This window comes from Schistocerca americana, chromosome 8, assembly GCF_021461395.2.
Source record: "Schistocerca americana isolate TAMUIC-IGC-003095 chromosome 8, iqSchAmer2.1, whole genome shotgun sequence".
In the NCBI taxonomy this organism is placed as follows: Eukaryota; Metazoa; Arthropoda; class Insecta; order Orthoptera; family Acrididae; genus Schistocerca; species Schistocerca americana.
The window spans coordinates 188,770,295-188,795,136 of NC_060126.1; the positions used below are offsets into that span (position 1 = coordinate 188,770,295).

At 45.8% G+C, this 24,842-nt stretch overlaps 1 protein-coding gene across 1 annotated transcript in view; it reads left to right on the forward strand.

Moving 5' to 3' along the window:
• LOC124544992 (high affinity copper uptake protein 1-like) overlaps nt 1-24,842 on the forward strand; it is an 812,249-nt gene that overhangs the window by 56,261 nt on the left and 731,146 nt on the right. The gene's annotated exons all lie outside the window — the stretch shown is intronic.

Here is a 24,842-nt window from a genome sequence, read left to right on the forward strand (position 1 = left end):
GGCTTCAAACATTTTCCTGTCGTTGTGCCTTCGACCTAGAAATCTCTCCCAGTACAAAGGATGAGCGCGAGAGCCGTTTCTGTCAGCTAATCTATACATCAAACGTGCGTCTGCCATCTCTGAATTTTTGTGCACTGCCAACACACGAGCCAAGTCTGTGATTAACTCTGTGTAGTAACATGTGTGATTGTAACAGTCGTACTGACGGTTGATGTTACCTGTAAACAAGCAATGACGTAAGTCTCATGGCGACAGGGACATGTAAAATAAAACACTGGCGATGCCACTGGTTTGCCTTTGCCTTCCCCCAACCGTAATGGGGATGAATGTTGATGATGAAGTATCTAGAGGCAGGGAAAATACCCGCCGGGAATCGAACCCGGGATCCTATCCGCGGGAAGCGAGATCGCTACCGCAAGACCACGAGCTGCACGGTGCATCGAACCAAATAGTTTCCTCTAGTACGGTTTTCCTCTGTGAGATTTTTTTAAACTGATAGAGGGAGTTTTCTCTGGTTGAAAATTACTGAAAGTAACAAACTCTGGGAGTTTTCATGGTACAATGAAAACAGTTTCTCTAATGCGTTTTCCTGTGAGGAAAAAAAGTAACGCAAACGATTTAATTCTTCAATACCAAGAGACAACGACATTAACACACCATAATTAATTCAGTTACACTAGAGGTTCAAACTTGTAAACAGAGGCTACAGCGATGGGTCATGTTCTGTCTAACATGGTCAAAGACTGAAGGAGTGTCCTTAATTCCTACTGCTGCTGCTGCTACTACCTTCACAACCGCATCCTTTCCCGAGTCGACAGGGGTTTTGCAAGCAAGGTTGCACATCTCTCGTCACACAAAAAGTCCAGAAGGGTCAAATCAGGGAATCGAGTACACAATGGGACAGGACTACCACTGCCAATCCACTTTTCTGGAAACTGCCGGTTCAAGGCTCAACGCACAGGCAGACTGAAATGTGCCGGGCACCCTGTCATGCTGGGATCACATGCACCGTCTTGTAGAGAGTGGCACGCCGTCCAGCAGCTCTGTCAACGCTCTGGCTAGGAGATTAATAATAATGGCTCTCACAGAATGGCCAAGGTAGGAAATATCGCCGAATTAAACAGTCATCAACAGTATCAGCCCACACATTCACCTAGAACTGCAACTGACGAGCGAGAGTTAAGTGTCGCATGTGAATTAATCTCGTTCAAAACATGCGAATTGTTCATGGTGAAGACCCAATCACGCCCGAACGTTGCTACATCTGTAAACAGCAAAGAGGAGGGGAAAATGTAGGGCGCATTTGACACTGTTCTAGGTACCACTGCGGAAATTGTGCTGTGAGTGGATAATCATCTGGTTCCAGGTTGTACGCAAGCTGTAAGTGAAATGGTTTAGCAATTGCTCAACTACAACTGCACGGGTGCTGAGAGCAACTACGCCTCCACCGGATTAAGAAATGCTCGCAGATAATTCTGACATTAGAGAAAAATGTTTCAAATAATTTCATTTCCAGTGAGACCACAGCTAGCATAAGGTCGAAGCACGACATAATTTATTTGAAGTACAAGCTTTTTGCTGCAATATATATTCATTTACTCGTGGTGATACAGTTTACACGACGAACGCGTTTCGGCGATTTGCCATTGGCTACGTCTTAGCTGGCATGACGTGGTCCATACGGGATCTCAGAACGTAAACGTCGGTTATCTTTTTGTTATGGTACGATCACGTTGGTTCAAATGGTTCTGAGCACTATGGTGTCATGTGGTCATCAGTCCCCTAGAACTTAGAACTACTTAAATCTAACTAACTTAAGGACATCACACACATCCATGCCCGAGGCAGGATTCGAACCTGCGACCGTAGCAGTCGCGCCGTTCCGGACTGCGCGCCTAGAACCGCGAGACCACCGCGGCCGGCTACGATCACGTTGCTTATATATTTACTTTTAATCTATGTGATCTTGTAAAGTTATTTTTTTGACAGCCTTATTGACAGATCGCTGCAGCGGAAGCTGCCAGAAAAGCTGTAAAAAAATAACTTTGCAAGATCACGCAGATTAAAAGTAAACATATAAATAACGTGCTCGTATCATACCAAGAAGGTACCATTTACGCTGCAAGATGGCAGATGGACGACGTCGTACCAGCTAAGACGTACACTTGACAATCGCAAATCGCCGAAATGAGCTCGTCGTGTAAACTGTATAACTACCAGCAAATAAATACATAGTGCGACAAAAAACTTGTACTTAAAATAAAAGAAAAATTTTCGTTCTGAAGTTCTAGTTTTGGTGTCCAGTGCAGCCTCACAGAGTTAGTAGGTTTGAATAATTTTCATCCTGTATAAGCACGCCTAGAATTTTAAAACTCGAATTTCTCGAAAACAGTTGGTTGAAAGTTACGTCTGGTTGCGTATGTTGAATTCCTAGTCGTGCCCTGCACACTCCGTCAGTGTGAATGAAATTGGTGAGGGGGCAGTTCGTTCAGGCCCCACGTCAGTGCGGAGTATGGATCAGAGGTTTTTTTTCCTCGCGCGATACGCAAATGTTGGCGCGACTGTGGTGTGGAAGCGCGCCTACGCTGTTTAGCGCGCGCACTCATTTTCTTTCCTCTCGTCGCGCTTTTATCCGGCGCGCTCGCTTGCCGCGGTGCGTACTGCAACTACGCGGTCGCCCCCTGTCGGGCGGGGCCGCTTCGCGCAGTCATTTGCGTTTGCGCTACTCGCCTACCACCGCTCGACGCGTCTCTTTGTTTTAGCGTACACTTGCGTCGTGACCGGAAACGCCTGCCAGCCACTACTAGCTCACTTCCACATATTGCACTAACGAAACGACCACTGAGTACTCACACATGTTCACAGGCTGCATGCATTAAGTTCCTGTTTCAACACACTGCCTGAAAAAAAAATTAAAATAAAAAAGGAAACAAAAAAAGAGTGCACTACCCAGAAGACATCGTCGGGTGTCAATGTAACTTCGTTCATGTAAAACCCATCGGCAGGAATGTAGATGATTAGAACTGCAATACTTTGTGACAGGTAGAACGGCCACCAGAGTGCATTAGTGTTTTGTGGATGCGTACTAAATTTTACACTTATTAATACTGATGCTAGTGCACATGGCAATGCTTGGGTTACTGTGGCTCTTGTTCGTGGTGATAAAGTGGAGAGTGTATCAGGGCTGGAGTCTTTTAACAGCCGATATGTGAAGATCGTGGTTCATCTTACTATATGTCTACAATGCCGTTGGTTCTTAGGACAGGGAATGGTCGTAAAGTAAGTGAATCAGTTTGTGTCCGTATGGGTTAAAAGTGTACGGAATTATGCTGAGATTTAAGTTGTTGCTGATGTGACACATTACTATAGAAACTGAAATAAAGTACCTGTCCTTTCCTTGAGAAAATAAAAAAATATAATGATAAATTTTGCACGACAGCAACAAAGAAACCTATTGGGTGTTGGTAAATGTCACATCCCAAGTCATCCAGATACTGATTCACCAACAGATACTGACATCTCAGAGGGGGGAATCATGGCAATGGGGGGTGGGGGGGAGGAGCTGTGCTCCCATCTTTCATTATATATATATATATACAGGGCTATTACAAATGATTGAACCGATTTCATAAATTCACTGTAGCTCCATTCATTGACATATGGTCACGACACACTACAGATACGTAGAAAAACTCATAAAGTTTTGTTCGGCTGAAGCCGCACTTCAGGTTTCTGCCTCCAAAGCGCTCGAGAGCGCAGTGAGACAAAATGGCGACAGGAGCCGAGAAAGCGTATGTCGTGCTTGAAATGCACTCACATCAGTCAGTCATAACAGTGCAACGGCACTTCAGGAGGAAGTTCAACAAAGATCCACCAACTGCTAACTCCATTCGGCGATGGTATGCGTAGTTTAAAGCTTCTGGATGCCTCTGTAAGGGGAAATCAACGGGTCGGCCTGCAGTGAGCGAAGAAACGGTTGAACGCGTGCGGGCAAGTTTCACGCGTAGCCCGCGGAAGTCGACGAATAAAGCAAGCAGGGAGCTAAACGTACCACAGCCGACGGTTTGGAAAATCTTACGGAAAAGGCTAAAGCAGAAGCCTTACCGTTTACAATTGCTACAAGCCCTGACACACGATGACAAAGTCAAACGCTTTGAATTTTCGACGCGGTTGCAACAGCTCATGGAAGAGGATGCGTTCAGTGCGAAACTTGTTTTCAGCGATTCTTCTGCGAAAAAAACGTTACAGGACACGTGTATCTGGACATGCTGGAAAATTGGCTCATGCCACAACTGGAGACCGACAGCGCCGACTTCATCTTTCAACAGGATGGTGCTCCACCGCACTTCCATCATGATGTTCGGCATTTCTTAAACAGGAGATTGGAAAACCGATGGATCGGTCGTGGTGGAGATCACGATCAGCAATTCATGTGATGGCCTCCACACTCTCCCGACTTTACCCCATGCGATTTCTTTCTGTGGGGGTTATGTGAAAGATTCAGTGTTTAAACCTCCTCTACCAAGAAACGTGCCAGAACTGCGAGCTCGCACCAACGATGCTTTCGAACTCATTGATGGGGACATGCTGCGCCGAGTGTGGGAGGAACTTGATTATCGGCTTGATGTCTGCCGAATCACTAAAGGGGCACATATCGAACATTTGTGAATGCCTAAAAAAACTTTTTGAGTTTTTGTATGTGTGTGCAAAGCATTGTGAAAATATCTCAAATAATAAAGTTATTGTAGAGCTGTGAAATCGCTTCAATCATTTGTAATAACCCTGTATATTAAACATTCATTTGCTGCCAACTGCTACGATATATATCTTCGACATGCTAGTTTACTATGTGCAGCGTTCTAGGTACTTTTCGTTGCCCACTGGGCGTATACACTGAAGTAACAAAAGTCTAGGATAGCGATATGTACATATGCTGATGGCGATAGTATCGCGTACATATGGCATAAAAGGGCAGTGCATTGACAGAGGTGTTATTTGTACTTAGATGATACATGTGAAAACATTTCTATCGTGATCATGGCTGCACGACGGGAATTAACAAACTACCAACGCAGAGTAGTAGTTCGAGCTAGACGCATGAGACTTTTCATTTCGGAAATCGTAAGGGAATTCAATATTTTGAGATCCACAGTATCGGGAGTGTGATAAGAATACCAAATTTCAGGCAGATCCACTCACCACGGACAACAGAATGGCCGACAACAGTGGCGTTTCCGTAGAGTTGTCAGTGCTAACAGACATGCAATACTGTGTGAATAACTGCAGAAGTCGTGGCACCAGACGACACGAGTGTCTTTGCTAACAGCACGACATCGCCTGAAGCGCCTCTTGTGGGCTCGTGACCAATCGATTGGTCCGTAGCTGACTGGAAAACTGTGGCCTGGTCAGATGAGTCCGATCTCAGTTGGTAAGAGCTGATCGTAGGCGTCGAGTGTGACGCAGACCCCACGAATCCATGGACCCAAGTTGTCAACAAGGCACTGTGCAAGCTGGCGGTGACTCCATAGTGATGTGGGCTCTCTTTACATGGAATGGACTGTGTCCTCTGGTCCAGCTTAACCGATCATTGACTGAGACTGGTTATGTTTGGGTACTTGGGTCCATTTGCAGCCATTGATGGACTTCATGTTGTGGATGACAATGCGCTATGTCAACAGGCCACAGTTGTTCGCGTTTCAAGTACATTCTGGACACCTCGATCGAATGATTTGGCCACCCTCATCGGCCAGCATGAATTCCATCCAATGTTCATGCTACATAATCGAGAGTTAGTTCGTGCACAACATCCTGCAACGGCAATACTTCTGCAATTATGGAAACCTGTAGAGGCGCCATGGCTCAGTGTTTGTGCAGGGGACTTCCACATCTAGCTGCTGCACTACGCCGGGCAGAAGGAGATGTGTCACGATATTAGGAGGTATCCTACGACTTTATCACTTCAGTGTAGAAGGGACATGAACTGCATCAGATGTTGAGTGATCACCGTGAAGGATAAAGAGATGCTGCGTACTCGTATGAGACACCGTTATCAGCACCTCACAGAATTTGAAAGGAGCATCATTGTGAATCTCCATTTTCTCAGCTGGTCGAATCGCGCAACGTTGTGGCCAAGCGGTTCTAGGCGCTTCAGTCCGGAACCGCGCTGCTCCTACGGTCGCAGGTTCGAATCCTGCCTTGGGCATGGATGTGTGTGATGTCCTTAGGTTAGCTAGGTTTAAGTAGTTCTAAGTCTAGGGGACTGATGACCTCAGATGTTAAGTCCCATAGTGCTTAGAGCCATTTGAACCATTTCTGAATCGCGCAATATCCAGATTTGTGTGGCATTCGGATACCACAATGATCCGATTTTGGACTGCACGGGAGCGAGACAGAAGCTACTCGTCCTCAAGATTCCAGTCATTCACCACAAGAGAGGACCACCGTTTGCCAACCAAACATTTTGTAACCCCTTCACCTGCGCCTGCCATCCGAGTACAAGGAATTGTCTGCATGCAATATTGTCGTGCTGCACCATTTGTTGGAGACGAGACGCGTCTGAACTGGACAGTTAACATTCTATGCGTAGGCTGTCGCTTACACTACAACACAGACAGCCTATTTGGAGTGGACGCTACTGCGAAGCGTGGGCTGCTGTTGAGTCGTGTCGCATTGTGTTTAGCCATGAATAATGGCTCTGCACTACTGCTGGTGACCACCACCGGCGAACCCGGCGTCGACCTGGGCAGAGGTCCCGTTCTTTCAAAGTTTGGGAGTGGCACAGCTATGTTGTTACCTATGATGCGACAGTTTCGTGGTGCCATTTTCCAACGGGGCAATGTTCGCCCACACACATCATGCGTATCTATCAACTGTAGGCGTGACTTCGAGGTACTCCTGCGTCCACCAACATCCTCATGTCTGTCCCCTGTAGAACATGTCTGAGACCAGTCCCGACGTCAACTCCATCACAGTACCAGAATCCAGTATATCAAGGTCCAGTTACAATATTTGTGAGACTGCTTGCCCCTGGACAGAATACAACGGCTATATGACACCTTTTCGAACCGAATCGGTGCGTGCATCCAGGACAGAGAGGGTGCAACGCCATACTGACAAGTCGGCACAGACTGCCAAGTTCTTCGTAAATTTGTCCGCAGCTCTTGGTCTAGTGGCTAGCATTGCTGCCTCTGGATAACGGGGTCCCGGGTTCGATTCCCGTTATCCTCATAATGTCGTCGTCATCATCATCATACGTGACAGTGACTCGATTCGACGATGGAAAAAAATTGGACTGTGTAAAAATTGGGACTTTGTACGGGCGCTGATTCGCTGAAATAACATCGCATACTCTCTATTAGTTCGTAAACTTTCAATTCATTTTTCCCCCTTGTGAATACTTCATTATTTTTGTCAGGCCGTGCTTATAAGTTTAGTAAGCCTTCGCGGGTATTGCCGTGCGTCGTAAAATCTTTTGATTCGGTAGGCCACGTCAAGTGCTCTTCATACTTCTTCAGCGCTCAAATTTTCCTCTTCCTGTGATTTTGTTTGGAATCCCACTGGGGTCCCTTGATAGTGTACAGTGTCGAAACACAGTGACATTCACTTACACGAGTGCACTTCAAAAAGTAAGTTACAATCATGGTGGGCCAATTAAATTTTATTGAATGCTGGCTGTTCTCTGTACCAACGTGGCGCAGATACATGACACTATTTATCAACATTGTCACAGAGTCTTAGTAAACAACAATCGAAACGTCCCAGAAATTCATTCGAGAAACGCTGTGTGAAAATCCTCATTGTTTGAAAAGCTCTTTTCCCCAAGATATTCTTTCAGCTTGACGAAAATATTCCGCTTGGTGGAAGACAATGGACTTCGAGAACAGCATCACCCACGTCTGTGCAGCTTTGGCCAAATTGTTGGCACCATTTCACCAAGGCTGGGTACGACACTGCATAGGGTACTTGTCCTGCCAGAATCTCACGGTGAATACGTGAGAAATTTAGACATTCAGCCAGCAAGAGTCGTACTTCCCGCGTACTCCAAATTTTGAGTACGTTTCCATTTTCCGCACAATTTGAACGGCACACTGTGATGCACGTGTTGTCTGCACAGCAGCAGAAAATTTGCAACTTGCTTTAAATGTTCGGAAATGTAAAACTGTGCACAAAAGGAAAAAAACCTAGTAGCCTATGACCATGTTATCAGTGAGTCACTGCTGGTATCGGCCAACTCATACAAACACCTAACACTTCGAAGGGATATGAAATGAAATTATTGCATAGGTTCAGTCGTAGGTAAAGAAGATGGTAGACGTCGGTTTAATGGTAGAATACTGGGGAAGTGCAATCAGTCTACAAAGAAGATTGCTTACAAATCATTCGTGCTCAAGTGTGTGGGATCCAAATCAGATAGGACTAACAGAGGATACTGAACGTACACAGAGAAGGGCGGCACGAATTGGACACAGGTTTGTTTAATCCGTGGGAGAGTGGCGCAGAGATACTGAAGGAACTGAACTGGAAGATTCTTGAAGATAGAACGAAGTTTCAAGAACCGGCTTTAAATAATGACTCCAGGAATACACTACAACCCCCTGCGTGTATCGCTGTCACATAGGGATAGTGAAGAGAAAATTAGATTAGTTACAGCACGCACAGAGGCATTTAAACAATCATTCTTCCGGCTCTCCATATGTGAATCGAACGGGTAGAAACCCTAATAACTGGTGCAAGGGACGCACTCTCTGCTATGCTTCTCACATTGGTTTGCACAGTGTAGAACCGTGTGTGCAGGAAACCCAGAAAATAACCTCTCTTTTGCCAATGCACCACTCTTGTTGCGCAATGGTCTTAGCATGAGACGACACATTGAAACTTACTTTTTGAAGTCCCTACGTGTGTTCAGTAATCTGAGAATGTCCTCCCAGTCAATCCGTTGATGTATACACGTTTCGACCAATTTCGACGTGCTGAAAATATAATAGCCTGAGTCATTAACTTCTGGGGTATACCTATCTCCAAACCACTGTCATTGATTTTAATTTAGAATCACAAGATGTAGTACCAGTACTTAATCTGTGGAGTTCTGCGATTAATATTTTAGTTGCCTTAAGACTGAATGAGGATTAAACAAATACTACCAGATAGACAAACTGAAGAACTTCGCCCCTAAAAATAAGCACGTGATAAATCGCTAATGTGCAGTGTGTGCCATGGCAACAAATTCCATGTTTTTTCGCGACACTTTCACTTTGACGTACTACACTCAGGTGACAAAAGTCATGAGATACCTCCTACTACTTTCCTTTTGAGCGGAGTGGTGCAGCAGCTAGACACGACGTGGATTCAACAAGTCGTTGAAAGTCCCGTGCACAAATATTGAGCTGTGATGACTCTATATGCTTCCATAACTACGACAGTGTTGCCGGTGCAAGGTTTTGTGCACGAACTGACTATCGTTTATGTCACATAAATATTCAGTAGGATTCACATCAGGTGATCTGAGTAGCCAGATCATTCGGTTGAACTGTCCAGAATGTCCTTCAAACCAATCGCGAGCATTTGTGGCCCGGTGCCATGGTGCATTGTTAGCCATAACGTGAGGTCCACGAATGGCTGAAAATCGTCCCCAAGTAACCGAAAATGGGCCCTTTACAGTGGATGATCGGTTCACTTGGACCAGAGTACCCAGTTCATTCCATGTAAACACAGCCCAAATCATTATAGAGCTACTACCAGCATGCACAGTACCCTGTTGACAACTTGGGTCCATGGCTCTGTGGGATATGCGCCACACTCGAAGCCTACCATTAGCTCCTTCCGACTGAGGTCGAGGCTCATCTGACCAGACCACAAATTTCCAGTCTCTAGGCTCCAAACGGATATGGTCACGGGCCCAGGAGGTGCGCTGCAGGCGGTGTCGTGCTGATAGCAAAGTCACTCGCGTCGGTTGTGTGCTACAATAGCTCATTAACGCCAGATTTCGCCTCGCTGTACTAATGGATACGTTCGTCCTACGTACCACATTGATTTCTGTGGTTATTTCATAGTTGCTTGTCTGTTACCACTGACAACTCTACGCTATCACGACTGCTCTCGGTCGTTACGTGAAGGCCGTCTGCCACTGCGTTGTCCGTGGTGTGAGGGAATGCCTGAAATGTAGTATTCTCGGCACCCTCTTGACACAGTGGATCACGGATATTGAATTCCCTAAAGATTTCCAAAATGGAATGTCCCATCTGTGTAGCTCCAATTGCCATTCCTTGTTCAAAGTTAGTTGATTCCCATTGTGCGGCCATAATCACAGCGCAAACCTTTTCACGTGAATCACCTGCGTGCAAATGACAGCTCCTCCAATGCACTGTCATAGCTTGTGTACGCGATACTACCGACATCTGTATATGTGCATATCGCTATCCCATGGCTTTCGCCACCTCAGTGTAGGAAACCGTTGTGCAATGCCGCCACAGTCTCAGACACTCGGAAATAAAGTGCACTAAAAAAAAGGAAAAAGAGTTGTGGATATCTTTTGTTTATCTGTAGCAGAACAGTCAGCGACATTTGAGCTGTGACATTTGCCGGAGACAAGTGAAATGCGCTTCCATTTATCTCTTAAAAGCTATAAGCCAAGTTCATTCCAGATAACAAATTCACACATAAAATGCCTATACAAAACCACGTTACTTTTGAGAGGGACCTGTCTGAACCAGTGATGATGAATCTACAGAGCGCTTACTGGTAAACCATTGGCGAGACCATAGTCGCGTGATTCGTAGTCAATGTATGCTTCGCGAAAGAAATTACATTCTGCTCAACTGAACACTCACTCCGAAAAATTTCTACAGAATGGCAGGAGTCATAGGCGTCCACAAAGCCAGGAATGGTCCGGGCGGGCGGGGGTGGGGCAGTAGGGAGCAACTGTTCCCCCCCCCCCCCCCCCCCCCCCACCAGTCCCGTGTAATCTGGAGTACAGCGTTTTTATTCAACACAGAATTCTGATACAGCATGGATGACCGTCAATCCTCTCGGACATAATAATAAGTTTTTTGTTTCACGTACGATATTTAGTTCTTGTGACAGGACACTTTTCAAAACCGACCGCATCATTTAGATAAAAAAAGAAATCTTTGGGTCTTGGCAAAGGTTCACCTGCAAATGGTACTGTTGAGAAAACACACCATGGACCCCACCAAATTTTACGTCCATAACCGTTTGCTAAATGCCTATGAATTTCATCCGAAAGGTCTCATTGTTCACATTGTTGCAAATTTCCTGAAATTTGAACGGCACACTGTGATGCATATGTTGTCTGCACAGCAGCAGAAAATTGGCAACTTGCTTTAAATGTTCGGAAATGTAAAACTGTGCATGGAGACGCGTAAATGTATGAACTTGAGGAAAGGAAGCCTGATCCGGAAACGACCAACTCGAAAGTTACAACCGAAAGTTGTTGTAATAGCTTTGACGATGGAATACACGTACCGGCGCTGTTGTTGCTAAGACTGTAGGATAGGCAAGTTTCAGGAGCGGTAGTGTGGGCTAGAAGAAGAAAACAATGTCCAGTGGACATGGGCTCTAAAGTGTATACTTCAAGAGCTATCGCTACTGTGAAACACATCTCTGTTACTGAACAAGCGATCATAGCTCTTAAGGTATGCATTTTAGAGCCCATATTTGCTGGTCATTTTTTCTTGTTTTGGTCCTTACTACCACCCCCGAAAGTTGCCTACTCTACAGTACCAGTACATGTACTCCATTGTCAGATGTGTCACAACGATTTTCGCTTATGACATTCGACTCGTTTCCGGACATCGAATTAATGCATTTTCCCTTTTCCATCATCCTTGAAGATTTGTAATATCATCACGGAATCACCCTGTATATGTTAACCGCTAATTTCATAAAACTATATCGTGACTCCTGTATCAATATTTTAGCTGTTGACGAACACAGGAGGGAGCCTGTGATTGAGATTTTGAACAATTCTTTCTCATATGAAATCCACGCATTAACCTATAGTCCTATTACACCCACAGTTTGGTGGCCTGTCGCGCACGTATTGAGAGCGAATTCCCTTGGAGTAAAGAAACGCACGAAGAGTAACGAAAATGCGTATTCGTTACTCTGTACCGCTACCTACTTGGGCCGAGTTATACGGACAGCGTGCGGCGTGTTGTTATTCGTTACCGACTAGACCGTCCGCCCCCGGTAGCTGAATGGTCTGCGTGACGGACTGTCAATCCTCTGGGCTCGGATTCGATTCCCGGCTGTGTCGGGGAATTTTCTCTGCCCAGGGACTGGGTGTTGTGCTGTCCTCATCATCATCCTATCATCCTCATCGGCTGCAGGTCGCCGAAGTGGCGTCAAATTGAAAGACCGGCACACGGCGAACGGTCTGCCCGACTGGAGAGGGAGGGGGGGGGGGGGGGGGGGGGAGGGGGGCCCTAGCCATATGATTAAACAAAAGCCGACTAGGCCTTCGTCAAGAGTAACGTAGTCGTTACTCCAAGTGCTTACATATTCACCTGAGTCGGGAACGAACAGTGTGCATTGTCTCGTTTCTCGTTACCGACTCTGCTTACATCATCTGCAGCGAAATGGGATACGTATTCGTTACTTCGTGTCGCTGCCGGCTCGGCCCGAGTGAGATGAACTCGAGCACCGGATCGTTCTTCGTTATCGACTAGTCGTTACTACACGCCCCCACTTGCTCGCCCGAATCGGGTAGTGTGCTCAGTATCATTACTCTGCCCGCATCGAAAGTAACGAAATTGGGTACGTAGTTGTTACTCCGTGGCCCTTCACACTTCCTCGGGTCGAGCAAGAATGTACGCGCCGTTTCGTAACACATTACCAAATATCAAATGTTCAAATGTGTGTGAAATCTTATGGGACTTAACTGCTAAGATCACCAGTCCCTAAGCTTACACACTACTTAACCTAATTTATTCTAAGGACAAACACACACACACCCATGCCCGAGGGAGGACTGATGTAACACATTACCGACTGTGCTTGAATTAAGAGGAGGCGCGACTCGTGGTTGCCATATTGGGGAAGGCTGCGACATTTGTCGATCGAAACTAATCTAGACCTCAGGATACGCTGCAGGTCAATCTGTCACCACAACCAAAATTACCGGAGGGAAGGGGGGGGGGAGGGTAATATAACCCTTTAGCTAAACATTTACATACTATGGCTTCTTTCCGTTTCATAATCAACTGCTTAATAACATCAAAAACTATCTGCAAGATAAAATCTGTAGCTAGCTTTTTATCCCCCAACGTCCCATTACCCGACAGTTTATCACAAGAAACCCTAAAAAAAACTCGTTTTGGAGAGATTTTTAATGCGTTGTAGCCGGACGGAGTGGCCGAGCGGTTCTAGGCGCTACAGTCTGGAGCCGCGCGACCGCTACGGTTGCAGGTTCGAATCCTGCCTCGGGCATGGATGTATGTGATGTCCTTAGGTTAGTTAGGTTTAAGTAGTTCTAAGTTCTAGGGGACTGATGACCTCAGCAGTTAAGTCCCATAGTGCTCAGAGCCATTTGAACCATTTTGAATGCAGTGTATGTTAGCTTCGTTGCGTGCTTATAAGTTTTGGTATTTTCATTTCTAAACTTCAGACATTTAATGTTTTGTGCACTCAAACTGGGTGTTTATGAGTTCGCGTGACGAAACAGTGTTTCCGTGCGTCACGGATCTTGTGCTGTGGTTGGCTGACATGAGCAACCAGAGCAACCTCCATGGAAATGTACAGACTGCATTTGTTGTATTTTCACTTGTTTATTACAAAAATATGCATTTTAAGTGATATAGCGCACACAACGACTCAGCTGCATTGTACAGTGCTCTGTTGAAATTGTGCGTATACCCTTGCCAGCACTTACAGATTTTTTTCCTTGATTCATGTTTACGTCGAATGTGGACGCACCAAGTTCCTTCACTTTCATCCTAACCGCTTGTTCCAAAATTTTACCTGGTAAAATGCACGCTGAATTCATATTTTGTTATTTTTTGAGCTCGGGGTACGCTTGGTACGCTGGTGTTCTTCGCAAGCAGAACTCATGCACAGTACACTAACGAAAAGAAACTTGCCAATTGAGCACCTTACCCGCAGTCAGCAAGCAAGGAAACTAAAGTAGCGGGACGTATTTCGCGCAAGGGGTGTATTTCACGCGCTTTATGTGGTGATATTTATGGTACCGTAATATAGTGCACTCTGGCGCGACATTTTCAAACTTATTCCAGCGTTGGATATAATAACCAATGGCAGGAACAAAGAAACTGTCTAAACACTACCAAAGCAATAATACTAAACGTCGATTAAAAACGCATCAAAGCATAATAAAGATATAAAAAGATATACATAGATAGGGATTCGATAGCGAAGTGTCAGCAACTGAGTTCATTCCCTTTCGATGTAAGCTGCGGAACGTCATAATTCTGAGCAGGTTGGCAGCACACCCTTAGTCTGAAACACTGCCGCCTTCGGGACGTGCAAGAGCCGTTAAACCACGCCGCCAAACCTCTGCTACTTAGAGCTAAGCGGGGTTTCAGGGCGCAGCCTTAAAACTTGTAACTACCCACTCGAAAAACATCCCGTGAAATCACGTATCGACAGTTCCAAAAACGTTGACCGGCATTATTTGAATCCGTGTGGGAAATATTGGAAATGCATTCTGATAATTCAAATTCTGTGATACGCTATTTTAAATGAAGAAACTGATACACCTGCCTAATATCGTGTAGCGCTCCCGGAAGCAAGCAGAAGTGCCGCAACATGACGTGGTATGGAGCCGACTAATGTCTGAAGTAATGGTGGAGGGAATTAACACCATGAATACTGCAGGGCTGTTCATAAATGCGTAAGAGAATCTCTTCTGAACATTACGTTGCAAGGTATCCCAGATATGCTCAATAATGTTCATGTCTGGGGACTTAAGTGGCCAGTAGAAGCTTTTAAACCTCGAGGAGTATTCCTGGAGCCACTTTGTAGCAATTCTGGATGTGTGGTGTGTCGTATTGTCCTGCTGGAATTTCCCAGACCCGTCGGCATGCACAGTGGACATGAACTGATGCAGATGATCAGACAACATGCCTACGTACGTGTCACCTGTCAGAGTCGTATTTAGACGTAACGGGGTCTCATATCACTCCAACTGCACGTGCCCCGCAGCATTACAGAGCTTCCACCAGTTGGAATAGTCCCCTGCTGACATACATAGTCCATGTATTTATGAGGTTATCTCCATACCCGTTCACGTCCATGTGCTCGATACAATTTGAAACGAGACTCATCCGACCAGGCAACATGTTTCCAATCATCAACGGTCCGATGGCGGTGTTGACGTGCCAGGCGAGGCGTAAAGACTCTGAGCACTATGGGACTTAACATCTATGGTCATCAGTCCCCTAGAACTTAGAACTATTTAAACCTAACTAACCTAAGGACAGCACACAACACCCAGCCATCACGAGGCAGAGGAAATCCCTGATCCCACCGGGAATCGAACCCGGGAACCCGGGCGTAGGAAGCGAGAACGCTACCGCACGACCACGAGATGCGGGCTAGAGGCGTAAAACTTTGTATCGTGCAGTCATCAATGGTACACGAGTGGGCCTTCTGCTCCGAAAGCTCATACCGCTGACGTTTCGTTGAATGGTTCGTACGCTGACACTTGTTGATGACCCAGAATTGAAGTCTGCAGCACTTTGCGGAAGGGTTGCACTTATGTCACCATGACCGATTCTCTTCAGTCGTCATTGGTCCCGTTCTTGCAGGAACTCCGGCCGCAGCGATGTCGGAGATTTGATATTTTACCGGATTCCTGATATTCACGGTACATTCGTGAAATGGTCGTACGGGACATCGCAATTTCATCGCTACCTCAGAGATGCTGTGTCCCATCGCTCGTGCGCCGATTGTAACAGCCGGCCGCGGTGGTCTAGCGGTTCTATGTGCTCCGTCCGGAACCGCGCGACTGCTACGGTCGCACGTTCGAATCCTGCCTCGGGCATGGATGTGTGTGATGCCCTTAGGTTAGTTGGGTTTAAGTAGTTCTAAGTCTAGGGGACTGATGACCACAGATGTTAAGTCCCATAGTGCTCAGAGCCATTTGAACCGATTGTAACACCACGTTCAAACTGACTTAAATCTTGATAACCTGCCATTGTAGCAGCAGTAACCGACCTAACAAATGTGCCAGACACTTGTTATCTTATATAGGCGTTGCCGACCGCAGCGCTATATTCTGCCTGTTTACATATCTCTGTATTTGAATACAGCCGGCCGGGGTGGCCGAGCGGTTCTAGGCGCTACCGTCTGGAACCGCGCGACCGCTACAGTCGCAGGTTCGAATCCTGTCTCGGGCATGGGTGTGTGTGATGTGCTTAGGTTAGTTAGGTTTAAGTAGTTCTAAGTTCTAGGGGACTGATGACCTTAGAAGTTCAGTCCCATAGTGCTCAGAGCCATTTGAACCATTTTTGAATACGCATGCATATACCAGTTTCTGTGGTGCCTGAGTATATATTTTGAAGAGGCTGCGCCTCAGAGCCTTTAATTACGACCCGCGCCTGATGGGATTTGTATTCGTTACTCCGCGCCGCTGCCGACTTGCAAGTGCGACGAACACGTACATCTTGTCACTGTGTAGGCCAGCATAAAGAGTTACTGTACGAGTACTCCATGCGGCTACCGAAAACTACCGACTTAGGCCGAATCAGGCACGAACGATGCACGCCGTGCCGTTATGCACTCCGCCCGCTGAGACGAACTGATGGAATAAGACCCAGTCGGGCACGAATTTGCGTATGGTACGAGTTTTAGGACAAATCGATAGCTCGGGTCTCGTGGAACATTCACAACTCGGTAACGAATGTATAAGACTTGCAACATGGCTAGCGGGGACCCACTGCGCATTAGCGCTGAACGCCAGAGCGTCTCCAGCCCTCGGGACAACTGTATACATTTAGGCCCCTCCACCCCCGTGGAGAGTGGGGGAACGCCTTTCTCTCTTTTCTAATATCACGCAAAGCTTCTGGCCCCCCACGTGGCGCGTTCCCGGAGACAATGGCGAGCAGAAACGGTCCCCGCGCTCGCTACAAATCACTCGACAGTGCGGCCGCGGATATCCGCCATAAAGAGTGATCGATGCCGAACGCCGAGTAGACACGCCCGCGCCGCCCCGCCCCGCCTGGACTGAGATAAGCCGCTGTTTGCGTTGCAGCCGCGGGGAGGGAAGGGAAGCGCAGCGCCGGAGTGTTGTGCCAGCCGCGAGATTGCGTCCGAGCCTGCGCCCTCTCGGGGGCCCCCGTCTCGTTTCTTTTCTTGTTTTATACTCCAGGGATGCAAGGGTAAGGCCGATGAGCCCGCCTTCGTCCGTGTCCGTACAGCGATCCAGATCGAGCCTAGCGAATGTCCTAACAGGAGTGCGGTTCGTTATCGGGATAAATGAACTGTACGTAAAAAAAAAAAAAAAAAAAAAAAAAAAAAAAGGCGCAGATGTTGACGGGAAGTCAGACTTAAAATCACTAAGCAGGTCGAAGGCTTCTGTCCAGTCCGTCGTTGACCAATCTGGGGTGACAATAGAGAACAGCAAAAAAGGAAAGCTGAAGTTTTAAATTGTGTGTTCAAGAAATCATTCACGCAGAAGAATCTTACAAGGGAACCTCCCCATCGCACCCCCCTCGGATTTAGTTATAAGTTGGCACAGTGGATAGGCCTTGAAAAACTGAAGCAGAGCAATCGAGAAAACAGGAAGAAGTTGTGTGGAACTATGAAAAGAATAAGCAAAATATACAAACTGAATAGTCCATGCGCAAGATAGGCAACATCAAGGATAGTGTGACCTCAGGAGCGCCGTGGTCCCGTGGTTTGCGTGAGCAGTTGCGGAACGAGAGGTCCTTGGTTCAAGTCTTCCCTCGAGTGAGAAGTCTAAATTATTTTATTTTATTTATGATTATCACTTCCACAAGAAAACCTAAATCGGGCAAGGTAGAAGAATCTTTATACCCATTCGCCAAGTGTACAAGTTAGGTGGGTCGACAACATATTCCTGTCATGTGACGCACATGCCGTCTCCAGTGTCGTATAGAATATATCAGACGTGTTTTCCTATGGAGGAATCGGTTGACCTATGACCTTGCGATCAAATGTTTTCGGTTCCCATTACTAATCGCACGGTTTTGCGGTGCAGTCGCAGAACACAGACATTAAACATATTACAGTGAACAGAGACGTCAATGAACGAACGGACAGATCATAACTTTTCACTCGAAGGAAGACTTGAACCAAGGACCTCTCGTTCCGCAGCTGCTCACGCTAACCACGGGACCACGGCGCTCCCGAGCTCACATTCTCCTTGATGTTGCATATCTTGCGCATGGACTACTCAGTTTGTATATTTTGCTTATTTTTTCCATAGTTCCACACAACTTCTATCTGTTTTCTCGATTGATCTGTGTTCAGTTTTTCAAGGCCTATCCACTGTGCCAACTTATAACTAAATCTCAGGGGGGTGCGATGGGGAGGTTCCCTTATTAGAAATACACCGTTATTTGACTGTTCTACAGACTCTTGCATGGAGGACATAGAAATTGGTATCCGTGGCGTAGATAAGCGACTGAAAGAATTAAAAAGGAGTAAGTCCAGATGGAATTCCAGTTCGGTTTTACTGGGAGTACTCTACGGCGTTGGCCCCTTATTTAGCCTGCATCTGTCGCGAACCCTTCGCCCAGCGAAAAGTCCCAAGCGGCTGGAAAAAAGAACAAGTGACTCCTGTATATAAGATAGGCAAAAAACTGAACCTCGTAATTACAGACCAATATCCTTAACATCTGTTTACTGCAGGTTTCTTGAACACATTCTGAGTTCGAATCTAATACATTTCCTTGGGACAGATATGCTTCTGTCTACAAATTACTTTTAACTGCGCTCAGGCAGACGTTTGCGCTGCCTGATACGGTCCCTGCACTTTTAACGGATGACGCTGCAATGGCAGACTTAGTTTTGAGTTTTATTCGCGCAGGGGGCTTTTATCGCTCAGTCTGAGGGTTTGTCTCTTTTGTGTGTTCTCGCCTTTGGCCTACGGTTTTAGATTGGGATTTTTAGTGTGTCTCTTGGTGGTTGGCTTTTCCTTTTTTTTTTTTTTTTTTTGTTTCCGTGGTCGGCCAACCGCTGTAATGTAACACTGTATGCTTTTAATTCTTCTTTTCTGGTCTTTGTCTATGTCTTTCTTGTTCCATGTCGTCCCTTGTCGTCTCCGCTGCTTGTTTTTCTTCCTTGTGGGTGTTTCATGGTCGTGGAGTAAGGGACCAATGACCTTTGTAGTCTGGTCCCTTCAACCCCAGAAACCAACCAACCACCCACGAGTCACTAGGTATTTAGGAAGTCTCACTCCTGCGAAATTAGGGGTGCCCTTTTCTCACATGATATCCTACAAACCATGGATGGAGGGCAACAGACATTCTATATTCCTATATTTCCGAAAAGCATTTGACACGGTGTACCTCCCTTGCTGACTCTTTATGATGGTCAGAGCATACGGTTTAGGTGCGCAGATATGTATTTTAAGTAATAGAACCCAGTACGCTGTCCTCGACGGCAACTGTTCATCAGAAAAAAAGAGTATCGTCAGGTGTGCCCCAACGAAGTGTGATGGGACCGCTTTTATTGTTCATATACGTAAGTGTCTTGACAGACAGGGTGAACAGCAATTTACAGCTATTTTCTGATGACGCGGCGGTGTACTGAAAGGTGTCTTCGTTGAATGACTGTAGGAGGATAGAAGATGACTTAATTTTATTTACTGTGATGAATGACAGCTTGTTGTAAATGTGGAAAAATGTAAGTTAAAGTTACGGTCGCAGGTTCGAATCCTGCCTCGGGGATGGATGTGTGTGATGTCCTTAGGTTAGTTAGGTTTAAGTAGTTCTAAGTTCTAGGGGACTGATGAACTCAGAAGTTAAGTCCCATAGTGTTCAGAGCCATTTGAACCCCCCCCTTTTTTTTTTTTTTTTTTTTTTTTTTTTTTTTTTTTTTTTTTTTAGGTTAAAGCGGATGAGTAGGAAAAACAATCCTAGAACGTTCGAATACAGCATTAGTAGGGTGCAAAGTTATATGAAATTGGATAAGCGCGTCATGTTGGTAGAAACGAAGGGTTTTATTGGGAGAATTCTGGGAAAGTTTAGCTCGTCCATAAATGTGGTGGTGGTGGTGGTGGTTAGTGTTTAACGTCCCGTCGACAACGAGGTCATTAGAGACGGAGCGCAAGCTCGGGTTAGGGAAGGATTGGGAAGGAAATCGGCCGTGCCCTTTCAAAGGAACCATCCCGGCATTTGCCTGAAACGATTTAGGGAAATCACGGAAAACCTAAATCAGGATGGCCGGAGACGGGATTGAACCGTCGTCCTCCCGAATGCGAGTCCAGTGTGCTAACCACTGCGCCACCTCGCTCGGTATCTCGTCCATAAAGGAGGTGGCGTGTAGACTACTAGTGCGACCTGTTATTGAGTACTGTTCGAGTGTTTTGAATACGCACCAGGTCGGGTTAAAGGAAAACATCGAATCAGTGCAGAGGCGGGCTGCTAGGTTTGTTACCGATAGGGTCGATCAATACGCAAGTATTACGGAAATGTTTCGTGAACTCAAATGGGCACCTCTTAAGGTAAGGCTACACTTTTCTCGCGAGACACTATTGTGGATATGTAGAGCAACCGCATTTGAGGGCGACTGCAGAACGATTCCAATGCCGCCAACGTACGTTTCCCGTAAGTACCATGAAGATAAGACGCGAGAAATTAGTACTCATACGGAGGCTTTTAGACAGTCGCTTGTCGTTCGTTCTGTGACGACAGGAAAGGAAATGCCTAGTAGTAGTACAAGGTACCCTCCGTCATGCACCGCATGGTGGTTTTGCGGTGTTTGTATGTAGATGTAGAAGTGATGACAGGATAGAAAATCAACTGAAATTGCCCAACAGAGAAAGGGCGACTGGATATCATAGCACACTTGTTCGATTCTACATGCGCAATACCATAGCAGAAAACAGTGAACTTGCGTATACCTTTGAATGGACAGCTCGACTGAGCAGAAAACACAGTAGTCACGCACAGGAAGACTTCCGCCTGCCTCTGTGCTCTCCAGAAGTTTGGCAACATACGCTATCTGATGAAAGCTAGACAGACACCCATATGTAATGCAGAACTGACCACTAGATTTCACGAGTTATAAAAGCAGGCTGGGAGTATAGTGTTGTCAGTAGAAAAGCAGTAATAGCACAATGAGTCAATCAGGGAAGTTCAGTTACTTCGAACTTGGACAAGTCAGTAACAAATCCGTCAGGGACATTTCAACCCTTCTAAAGCTGCACAACGCGCCTTTGGTGACGTGACTGTGAACCTCAAACGCGAAGAAACAGTCATAGCTAAACCGAGATCAGGCACTTCTAGTGTACTGGCCTACAGGAACTGTTGAGAATATCAACGGGAGGAATGGCTCGTAAGACTAAAGTGCTACAAGCAGGCCAACTAGCACAATGAGTGTGCATAGGGAATTAAAACGAATGGGGCACAATGAGCCAACAGCTTTCTAAAAGCCACACATTTTTGTAGTTACGAGGGGCGTTTGAAAAGTTCGTGCGAAAATAAAAACTACTTACGTGTTTGGGCTAAACCTTTTTTATTTTTCGACATTGTCTCCTTTTAGACTTATACACTTCGTCCAACGCTGTTCTAACTTGTTGATCCCTTCCGAATAATAGGAATTGTCCAAGTCTGCAAAATAGCTATTAGTTGCTGAAATCATCTCCTCGTTTGAATAAAACCTTGTGCCGCCAGCCATTTCTTCAAATTGGGGAGCAAATAGTAGTCCGAGGGAGCCAAGTAAGCCGGCCGGTGTGGCCGAGCGGTTCTAGGCGCTTCAGACTGGAACCGCGCGACCGCTACGGTCGCAGGTTCGAATCCTGGCTAGAGCATGGATGTGTGTGATGTCCTTAGGTCAGTTGGGTTTAAGTAGTTCTAAGTTCTGGGGGACTGATGACCTCAGAAGTCAAGTCCCATAGTGCTCAGAGCCATTTGAACCATGTTTGGAGCCAAGTCTGGAGAATGTGGTGGATGTGAAACGAGTTGGAATCCTATTTCCATTAATTTTGCGACCACGACTGCTGAGGTGTGTACTGGTGCATTGTCGTGATGGAAAAGGACTTTCTTGCGGTCCAATCGCCAGCGTTTTTCTTGCAGCTTGGTTTTCAAACGGTTCAATAACAATGAATAATATGCAACTGTAGTAGTTTTACCCTTTTCCAGATAGTCGGTGCGGATTATCCCTCGCGAATCCCAAAAGACAGTCGCCATAACCTTTCCGGCAGAAGGACTGATCTTCGCCTTTGTTGGTGCAGATTTTCCCTTGGTAACCCATTGTTTCGATTGTTGTTTGGTCTTAGGAGTGTAGTAATGTGTCCATGTTTGATCCACAGTGACAAAACGACGCTTAAAGTCCTGCGGATTCTTCCTGAACAGCTGCAAACCATCCTTACAACAGTTCACACGATTCCGCTTTTGGTCAAGCGTGAGCAATCGCAGAACCCATGTTCCGGATAGCTTTCTAAGGTCCAAATGTTTATGCAAAATGTTATGTACCTGTTCATTCGAGATGCCCACAGCACTAGCAATCTGACGTACCTTAACTCTTCTGTCATCCATCACCATATCATGGATTTTATCAATGATTTCAGGAGTCGTAACCTCCACACCTCCACAGGGCGTCCAGAACGTTCAGCATCACTTGTGCCGATATGGCCACTCCGAAAATTTTGAAACCATTTATAAACTGTTCTAATCGAAGGTGCGAAGTCACCGTAATGTTTATCAAGCTTCTCTTTAGTCTCCTGAGGCGTTTTGCCTTCCATAAAGTAATGTTTAATCATCTCACGAAATTCTTTTTCGTCCATTTTTTGACAATCACTCGACTTCCTTGATTCACACGATTGCCAAACACAAATATATAGACCAATATGGCTGAAACTTGGTGTGCGTTCTTTCCGTAGATGCTACTAACTAAGCATGACCTCGATATCCGCCGGTGGTGCTATTTCTCGGGCTTTGCACGGACTTTTCAAACGCCCCGTGCTAATCGATGCTTTAGATGGTGTAAAAAGCAACGCTACCGGACAGTACATCACTTGGAAAGACTGACTTGGCATAATAATAAATCACGCGACATCGTGTGGTAAGCCGATAGATGTGTTTGAATTTGGCAAATGCTTGGAGAACGTTACTTTCCGTCACGTGTCGTGCAGCAGTGAAATATGGAGGAGTTAGTTTTACGGTATTCGGGTGTTTTTTGAGCAGAGTGTGGTGTGGTCCCCTTATTGCGCTTAAAAAAAAAAAACGCTAAATGCGGAAGGATATATTCAGATTTTATGGTCAGTAGAACGAAAAACCAGTCCAAAGAGCAAATTTTTACTTTTTTCATTCGATGACTAGTTTAGGGCTGATATAACGCTGTATGTACTGTGAATGTTCATTGCACATTTTTGACATTTTCGGAAATGCCATTTTCTTCTATGTTATGATGATTTGAAAATGGATCTCGGCCCGAAACTAGTCATCGCATGAACAAAAAGTAAAAATTTGCAACTTGGACTGGTTTTACGTTCTGCTGGTTAACAGAAGTTGCTGATCCAGGTTACTCCAGCATGCTGGAAGTTCCTAAATATTTTGCGGTATTGCATACTGCGTAAAATAGCGGGGCAGTTCGGTGACATGATTATTTATATCAGCATGACAATAGAACCTGTCAGTTGCTATTGTTCGATCATGAAATCGAGAACAGTTGTCTTAGTTGCTTGGTAATAGTTATAGGTTCTTTGTGATTGTTCTAAACGGACTTAATTGAAGATACAGATATTATAACATAAAGAAAGCAAAATTTGTACCATTTTGGTACAAATATGAATGATTATGCAGCCACAATAGAAGGAAAAAAGCTCAGCGAAACCATCCTAGAACAGTGCGGGTCACCCGTCCTCAGGGTAAAATACGTAGGCTGTCTCCAAGAAAATTAGAAATTGTTAAAAATTATACATGTAAGTATAGAAATGAGGCAACTCAGAAAACACCATATTCTTCGTATTACATTCAATATCTCAGGTTTAACGTTCCGAAGTCCGCCCCCGGTAGCTGAGTGGTCAGCGCGACAGAATGTCAATCGTAAGAGCCCGGGTTCGATTCCTGGCTGGGTAGGAGTTTTTTCTCCGCTTAGGGACTGGGTGTTGTGTTGTCCTGATCATCATCATGTCATCCCCATCGACGCGCAAGGCGACGAGGTGGCGTCAAATCGAAAGACTTGCACCCAGCGAACGGTCTACCCGATGGGGTGCCCTAGTCACACGACATTTATTTATTTAAAAATCCGAAACACGTCCAAGAGTAACTTATTTCCGGGGCTTAAACAACACAGTAAAAACCTACTTATTATTTTTACCATAGTGTTTTCGACGAACGCCAGTAGACACAAACATACGTATGTAATGAAAGTTCTTCTGTTGCCGATAAAGCAGCATCTATGAGGCAAAGGCTTGTGGGCAATACGATTCTTGAAATAGACTGGCCTGCCCAGAGTCTCGACCTGAACCCAATGGAACACCTCTGATAAGAATTAGAACGTCGACTTTGTTCCAGACCCCAGCGTTCTGCACCACTACCTTCTTTGGTTTCGTCTCTTGAGGAACAATGGGCTACCATTCCTCCACACACATTCAGACATCTCATTGAATATGCCTCGAGCGGAATACAAGCGGTCATAGAGGGGGATATTAAAGTCTAGCGATAGGTGTCTATATA